This window comes from Vipera berus (assembly GCF_964194415.1).
Source record: "Vipera berus genome assembly, chromosome: 1".
Classification (NCBI taxonomy): domain Eukaryota; kingdom Metazoa; phylum Chordata; class Lepidosauria; order Squamata; family Viperidae; genus Vipera; species Vipera berus.
In genome coordinates, this window is record NC_138202.1 from 245,670,729 (window position 1) to 245,679,818 (window position 9,090).

A 9,090-nucleotide genomic window follows, 5' to 3' on the forward strand; every position below is an offset into this window, starting at 1 on the left:
GAAGATTTGGGTGCTTCCTCTTCTATCAAATCATCTAGGAACCTAAACACATTTAGGGCCTTATCTTAGAGCTCAATAGTCCTTCTAAGGTAGTCCTTGACTTATGATTATAGCTGACCCCAAAATTTAGGTTGAGACAGTTGTTAAGTTTTACCCCATTTCACTGCCTTTCTTGTCACAGTTGTTAAATGAATGACTGCAGTTGCTAAGTTAGTAACACAGTTGTTAAGTGAATCTGGCTTCCCCATTGACTTTGCTTATCAGAAGGTTGTGAAATGTGATCACATGACCCCGGGACACTGCAACCATCATAAGTATGAATCGGTTGCCAAGCATCTGAACAGTCACTAAATTAATCAAGAACTACCTGTACATAGGATGAAGATGAACACAGCATTCTTTGTAGAGGTCCTTCTCTGCCTCTACCCTCCAAAATTTGCATTTGGAATAGCTATACTGGGACAGTTCTATGTGTGTAGTTGTAAAAATAGGTAAAGGTTTCCCTGTCAGTCATCTCCAACTCTAGGGCATGGTGTTCATCTCCATTTCTTGGCCAAGGGAACTAGCATTGTCTGAAGACAATTTCCATGGTCCTGTAGCCAGCATGACTATACATCGAGGTGCACGGAATGCTGTTACTGCCCACCAAAGTGATACCTATTTATCTACTTGCATCTGCATGCTTTTAAACTGTGAGGTGGGCAGGAGCTGCAGCAAGTAACAGGAGCTCACCCCGTTGTGCAGAGTTCAGGTCTTGAACCTGGGTTGTCAGCTTTCTTACAAGCTCAGCATCTTTAACTGCTGAGCCATTGCACTGCTAAAATTTAATCAGGATTCCAGAATTTTAAGTGTATGAATTTTAATTTTACTTAAATCACAAAAGAAAGATTTAGAGTTTCAGAGGATCACAACTGCCTAATACTTGCACTTTGCTCCTTAGGTTGTCTTTCTTTTGAAAAAAAAAGGGGAATTTGAAAGAACAGATGGAGGAGGATGAACTAATTCTCCTGACCCAAAAGCTATTGCTGAATGTGGTCTTGTCTTTGTGAAAGGAATGCCTACATCTTGGAGTGGTTTTATTTTACAAATTCTACTCGGATGAGTAAACAAACAAACTTAAACTGCATGCCTAACTCTGTGGGGGTGGAAAGGAGAGCTGGAGTGAAGGAATATTGAAGAAATCCAGAGCTTTTTCTCTTTCCGTGAACATTCATTTTAGCAAAACCTAAAACTGTACTGCTCAAGCTTTATATTTGGTATTCAGAGATAAATATAAAAACTTGACTCGTTCTTAATCTGAAGTAAAGGGAGGGTTGGTTTACGTGCTGCAGTCACTGTGTGACGTGTGTTGTCAGGGAGTTGAGTGAAAGAAACAAGTCTACAAAGGTTCCAATACTCTTCCTTATAAGTGAAGATAAATGTCTGCTAGATTGCCTTTAAGAAAAGGCTTTACCCCAGCCCATGTCCAAATCCCATGCTTTGCATCACATGCCATTCTTCCTCTGATGCATTTTTATCTCTGGCCAAGACATTCATTTTAATTAAACACAGAAGACACAAACCTGTTTCAGTGGACATGCTCCATTAGAAGCCCATCATGCTCAAAACAAACTCATTTCTCTTTTCTACAGCCAAGAATTAAATTTAGAGATTGTGGCATGCAAAGGACAAAATGAAATTCATGAAGTGAGCTCCAAATTAGTTAGGCAGCCATCATAGCCCCTTCCAAAGAAGCTAACTTCTTATGCTAAAGGGAGTGGGGAGGCAGCACCATTTCCTCAGAGGTGTGGGACTCTCTTTGTGTTTATGGTGCAAGAATACCTGTCATGAGCAAATAGTGTGAAAAATGAGCCCATGTAATACTAAATATGCCTTTTCTTTGTTTGGTTTGGTTTTAATTGGGCCACTAAACCATGATAAACTCACTGAACGTACTCTGAAGTATAAATACATACACTAGCCGGCACATTAAGGGATATTGTTTGGCAGTGTATCTTGAATATACCCAACAGTTCTGTACATTAAACCAAGAATCTTTTCTCCCTTTAAATCAGGGGTCCCCAAGCCCTCATCCATGGACCACTACCGGTTCATGGCATGCCCGCAACCAATCACACAAACAAGCAAAGCCCAATCCATGGGATGCAGGCAGCACAGAAAACCACGCATTCTCTGGTCCTCGGAAAAAAATTTCACCAAGGAACCAGTCCCTGGTGCCCAAAAGGTTGGGGACCTCTGCTTTAAATTATATCCATAGTTATGGTTACATGTACATACATGTGTGTGTGTGTGTGCGCGCGCGTGCGTGCATGAGTGCATGTATATAACATCACAAAGTTTTTTTATTTTAGAGAAAGCCACTACCGTGTCAATAGCAGAATATTGTTTCTCATACAGAACCTGTCCAGATTCCATTCAGACAACAGCTCAGATTGGTCAGGGAAAAGGGCCTATATGAAAGTCTGGGTACCTGCCATGGTGTGGAATTAGAATGAATAACCTGCAGACTAAGGCCCTGCAGGAGTTCTTTTTGGTTTTGATAACATTGTTGGACAACTGCAATTGAAAATCAGTGACCCAATTACTCATCATTTGAAACAAGAAACACATGAATGCTGTTGTTGTTGTTGTTAGTTGCGAAGTCGTGTCCGACCCATCGCGACCCTATGGACAATGTTCCTCCAGGACTTCCTGTCCTCTACTGAATGCTGTAGAGACTCCATAAGCAGCCCTACATATTTTTTTCTGTTACTTTCCCCACCACCTTTACCAATCTCAGGAAACCAACTACAAACCATTTCCCACAACCCTCCTTAAATGCTCAGAGCTTCAAAAGCAAGGATTTTTCCCCTCCCCCACCCTTTCTGTCATTCATACCCTTTCACAATTTGAATAATTACATTGTTCATTGTAGTCCATAGTGCCTCCCCCTCAAAATTGCCAAGTGGTCTGGATTTTGGTGAAATTTGAAAGTGAACACAATGGAACTATGACATCTAATTCAACAGAATCCACACTTTACTTTATCCCATATAACTAGTATCACAGGCAACGTCTCTAACATTTAATGTAAAATGTTTTTCTAGCCCAAGAAATACAAAGATTATGCCCTGATTATCATCTTTATCACACTCGGTGGTTGGTAAATTTGAGTAAATTGTGTGTTTCCTAATGTTTTCGCACACCTGCTCGAGGAAGTGGCTTTCTGTTGAGGACATCAGCCGCCAAATAATAGCTTTCCATTTAAACTGACAGGCCATAGTTGCCTTCATAAAATAGTGCCTTTGTCTGAGGAAGTGGATTCCATTAGCTTTAATCCCTATAAATCTTCTGAATGCATATCCAAATTACCATCAGCCTTCTTTCTCCTTCCCTCCCTTACTTGTAAGCATGCTACTATCTATAAAATGGAAATAGAGCAACACTTAACTCCACATAAACATTTGTTTGCAATCGGAAGAGCTTAAAAGCCCTCTGCATATCATATCACAAAATAACAAATGCTTCCCAGCTTTGTAGCATGCAAAGGGGGCGGGGGCATGTTGGCTGGCTATCCAATCATCCAGTGATGGGATTCAAATATGTGAACAACTGGTTCTCTGTGTGGATGCTGCTTCCAGAAGTCCATTCTGGGCCTGGGCAACAAAAAATTAGCTACCGGTTCTGCCGAAGTGGTGCAAACCAGCTGAATCCCACCACTGCAATCATCTTCAAAAATGATAGAAGGGATAACAGAACACTAAAAATATGCCTTTTTAGAGGGATTATTTCTTCTGTAATTTATTATGTCCCAATCCCAAATTCTGCAACATTGGTTTACATATGGAAACAAGGATGACCATCTGTAGGTAACTGCTTGTTTATTTCTTTTATTGTCATTTTTATAGCCTGACTGCATATTTGCTAAGTTGATTTAAGCAGTGTTGTACTGTTTCTCCACAATGGGTGGAAAAGGACTCCATAATAATCCAGGGGTTAAAGATTGGTTCTGGACTTTGAGATCCATAGGCAAGTATAGAGTATTTAAATAGTTTCTCCTTAGAATTTTTAGTGCAAATTCTCCCTTTAGGAAATCATTTTGAAGTACCGGTACAGTAGATAACATTGAGTGAAGGTTAGGTACTGTTGTGATTCAGGGTCAGCCTGTGGGTTCGGCAGTTGGGTCGGATGACTCAGATGAGGGGGAGGAGGGGGGTGTTGAAGAAGAACTTGCTGATGATGGCTTGGAGGCTCCGCAGAGCCCCCAGCCAGGCCCCTCTTACTTGGTGGAGACCCAGCTGTGTGAGCCCGACAGTGTGGATGAAGATGACCCACAGCTGGCCCTGTTCAAGGACGCCTGACGCAGGAGGCAGTCAAGTAGGAGCAAGCAGAGAAAGGCTGTGGGACTTCTCGGAAGGAGGCAAAGAGAGGCCACGCCCTGAACTCTTATAAAGGGAGTGTTTGGGGGAGGGCTGGTTTGCTGAAAGCAACCGCTCCGATAGAGGATCAAAGCTCCGGTATCTTGTTTCATGTTTTGTTTGTTTGTGTAATAAATTTGGCAGACGTATTCCAGCCTCTGCCGTTTGTACAGGGGTTGCCTTTCTGCAAGGCCGGTAGCAGGCTGGTACAGAACAGGTACCATGCAGTTTTCATTCATGAATTCCTTGAAATTGTAACTTATATAAATGATTGAAGTAAATAAAAGTTACAGGATTTGAGGAAAATAATTCAATACTTTTCTTTCTTTTAAAAGAAAGAATCACAAATTATTTGCAATAGACAAGCCAGCTAGAGCAGCAGGACCCAACCTTTTGAGCACCAGGGACCAGTTCCATGGAGAGAGGTTTTTCCGCAGAACGGAGGGGGCGTGGTTTCACATGCTGTCTGCTTCACTTGTTTGTGGCGCAATTTCTGATATGCTATGCCTGGTGCCAGTCCACAGACTGCGTGTTGGGGACTCCTGAGCTAGAGGATGTGAAGAGGAAGTAATAATGAGAAGCCAAACTAGCTTATATCAGGGGTCTTCAAACTTGGCCCTTTTATGATTTGTGGACTTCAACTCCCAGAATTCCTCAGCCAGGCATGCTGGCTGAGGAATTCTGGGAGTTGAAGTCCACAAGTCATAAAAGGGCCAAGTTTGAAGACCCCTGGCTTATATACTTCTTCCGTGTGAACATATTTCCTTCCAATTTTAGAGTTTCTTGAGAAAGTGTGGGGGTCATTCTTAAATGATCCAGCTAATACTGTGTATGGGGGAAGGAGAGAGAGAATTGTATACAGATGAGGCAGAAAGAGAATAGGTATGTTGTATGCATAAACGTGTGTGTGTGTGTATTTGTGCATACATGCATGATGTGTGCAACCTCCAAAGGGTTTTCAGAAGCTAACAAAACCTTTCCCACCAATGATTGCCTATTATGCTTTAAAAGATGAGATTCAACTATTTCTATTCTGGATTGGGCTCAGAAGCATATTGACAGCCAGGAACAGCTTACTTAAATCCTTCAAAGTTCCCAGAATAGAAGAGAGCTGAGAATAATACCAGCTAAATCTTTCCAGGCATCTTCATGGGCAGCCTAATGTACAACACATTATAAGAATCAAACATGCGATTTTAGAAAGCTAGGTTAGTACAGTAAGAGTATCTTTCTATAGCCAAGACAGAGCTGGGTGCTAGAAATAAGCTATAGATTATTTTTCTCATCAAAGAGCAAGATCACAGTAAAAAATAATTTAAGACAAAATCACTTTACAAAAAGCTTCCATATGATGATTATTTTTTCACTTGGAGGAAAAAAAAAGGCTATAAGAAAGAACTTCAGTCAGATCGCTTCACCCAAACTGACGTTTAATTTCAGCAGATGCTGATTTATGCCTCTATGTTATTTAGCCACCAATGTTTTGAATTCAACTAATTTTGCTTGCTATATTCAGTGCTTTTTTTGTAAAAAAAATAAAGTGCCGGCACTTATGCACAGGTTCAGCTCCAGTCGAAAGCCCTTTACAGAGAGGGGGGGAAACCGCTTTAGGGAGCTTCCAAGGTGCAGATCACATGAGCAGCATCAGCTGACAGACACCATTGCCGTGGCTTTTGAGAGGGTGCTTGTTTGGAGCTGGCATGTTTTTTGCCACCTCGTCTTCCTCCACCTCTGATGACACAGAGGCTTCCTCTTTAGCCAGAATGACCACGGTGGTGGTGGCGCTGCTGCTTTGGAAGCACGCCTGGTCTCTCGAAGAGATTTGCTCCAGGAATCAGTCCTGGTCCCTGATGGCCAACATGGGGGTGAGGACAGGCGATGGCAGGGAGAGCCCCATGAACCAAGACAGCAAAGAGGATCTGCTTTCAGGGCTGTGGAAGTGTTTCCGGGTTGACCTTCGATGCCCCTGATTTCCCCGTGCAGCTTCCTTTTACTGAGCAAGAGCTTTACTCACACTGGCAGCTTAGAAGGAGCCAGTTCTTCCCTTCAAAAAAGGTGCCGGAACGCCGTTCCGTGCGTTCTATGACAAAAAAAAGCAGTGGCTATATTTAACTACATAGGTAAAGAGCAACCCTATATTTTCCCCTTTTTTAGTGATCACAAATTAGCTTACTCAATTAATTTTGAATTTCTGACTATTCTAATTAAGTTGTCATTCAAATTGAATAACAATATGCATTGCTTTGCATAGTGTTAGTCAATTTTTTAAAAACCAATTTTTGTCTTGAGGATACATTATACTCTGGCAAGAGGAATACTCAGTCCTTATCTACTTTACTTATAAGCAATTCAGCATTTTCTAAATGGTAACTTTATTAAAAATTGAAGTTAAAAGGATAAAACTGAGTAGAAACTAAAGTAAAAAAGAAATATTAGAAAGTGCAGAAAAGAAAACGAAAGAACTATAAAGAAGTAACGTCCTCTTTCATCACAAATATAACAATTTTAGTAACTTATCTTCTCTTAAAATACATCAGATTATCCCCTCTTCTCATATCTCCTCTCTTACCTATAAACTAATACTTAAAGCCTTGTCATTCAATTACGATCAGTTATAATTTGTTAAGTGATACCATGTTATCTATTTTAAAATTGATCAAATATTTATATTTATATTTATATTATATTCCTTTATATTCCTTCTTTTGCTTTTAACGATCTTCAGTCCCTTCAAATAATGTCCCAGAACTTGATTTTGTTTTTTCTTTGCCCTTTCTCACAAGAGTTTTAACATCTCTTTGATTCTTCAATTTTCTTCAATTTTCAAATGCCTAATGCAGAACAAATGCATTTTTACAACATTTTTTTACCATTCAATAAATGCAACATTTTATATTTATTGGATTTGAATTTCAAAAGGTAGGTGGAAATCAAGTGAACAATGTATTTTAGTTCAGTTCAGTTGTGGATTTTGAAATGTAAAATTATACCTGGAGTCTAGAATTTAAGCAAATCTTAGAGGGATCCTCATCTTTGTTCTCTTATTTGTTCTATCTTGTTTGTGCAAAATTTCTTTGTATCTTATTTTTTACCATATATTTATGCTCCACCCTTTAAATATATGACTGTGGTAATTCAGAATGAATATTTTAAATGCCATCAAAAATGGAGATATTAAAGTGTGATTCACTTGTTGTAATTTTCTGATTTTTATTTTATTTTATTACTCTTACTCTATACATTTTTAATATAATGTTATTAGGAAGACTATAAGAAAATATTTTTCTTTGGCTTTTTAAAAATAAACTTTCCTAGATGTTTTGGATTTTCAAACCTTTCCTAACTTTCTTCACACACACACACACACACACACACACACACACACAAAAACCAGATCATTGTTTCCCTAAGGAAATAACATTACAAGCTTATATTCCTAGATAAATGCAAGACTTCACAAGACAAACAACTCTTCTTGTTTGAAAGAAATTGTTGGCTGGCCTTTCACAACTTCTTCTTGATCCAGAAATATGCAACAGCAAATAATTAGTTCTAATATTTACCATTCCCTGTTTAATTTTAAATTTGCTAAAATAGTTCTGCTACTAATTAATTCTTTGTACAGGTTCTCTGTTAGAAACAAATATTGAAGATTTATTTATTTTATTTATTATTTATTTATAAAAATTTTATACCGCCCTTCTCCCGAAGGACTCAGGGCGGTGTACAGGGCAATAAATATTAAAAACGAAGTACAAAAGTTAAAAAACAATTAAATATTATGCCCGATATATACAGTAACTAAAAACCATGTTAAAACCCCAACCCCTAACCCATCAAACCAGGCCGGATTGCTCAAATAAATAAGTTTTTAGATCCCACTGGAAGGAGCGAAGGTCGGGGGCCATCCGGAGCTCGACCGGCAAGCGGTTCCACAGGTCTGGTGCGCCCACAGAGAACGCCCTCCCCCTAGGGGCCACCAGTCGACATTCTTTGACCGGAGGCACCCTGAGGAGGCCCTCTCTGTGGAACGCACTGGACGGAGGGAAGTTGACGCCGGCTGCAGATACAGCAGTGTACATTTCAGTAATATTGTTTTATAGGCCTTATGCTATTGTATTTTTTTAAAAAAAAAATGTGAATCAAATCCCACAAATTCTATAGAGTACTTACATCTAAATTTCAGTTCAGCCACGAAACTCACTCAGATCTTGCGTGGACTATTCAGTAAGGTTGCTGATACATATTATTATATAGATTTCAGTTTTGTGGATAATTCGTAAGAAGCATCCAGCATATTATCATATTCAGGTAAACAACCAGGGAACTATTTAAGAATTAATAAAGTTGATAAAGCAATAATAAAAAGGAATCTTATTCTGTTTTTAAGATTTTTCTTTTTCAATTCATTGCCTTAATTCTCTGAAAGTTTTGTAACTCAAGGGGAGATGTTAGACAATGGTTTCAATTAAAAAAGATAGATAATAAATACCAAATAATGGCTTATAATTGCTTACTTGTCTGGCAGATTCCCACATATTATCAATCTTTGATTTGGTGTCTTGGGAAATAATCATGTACTCAATGTTCTTTCCTTCATTCCTCTGTCTTTCATCCTTCTTGCTTTGTCCTCCCTTCCTTTCCCTTGTGTACCAACTGACTTCAGCATCAAAATTTTAATAATGAATTTAAA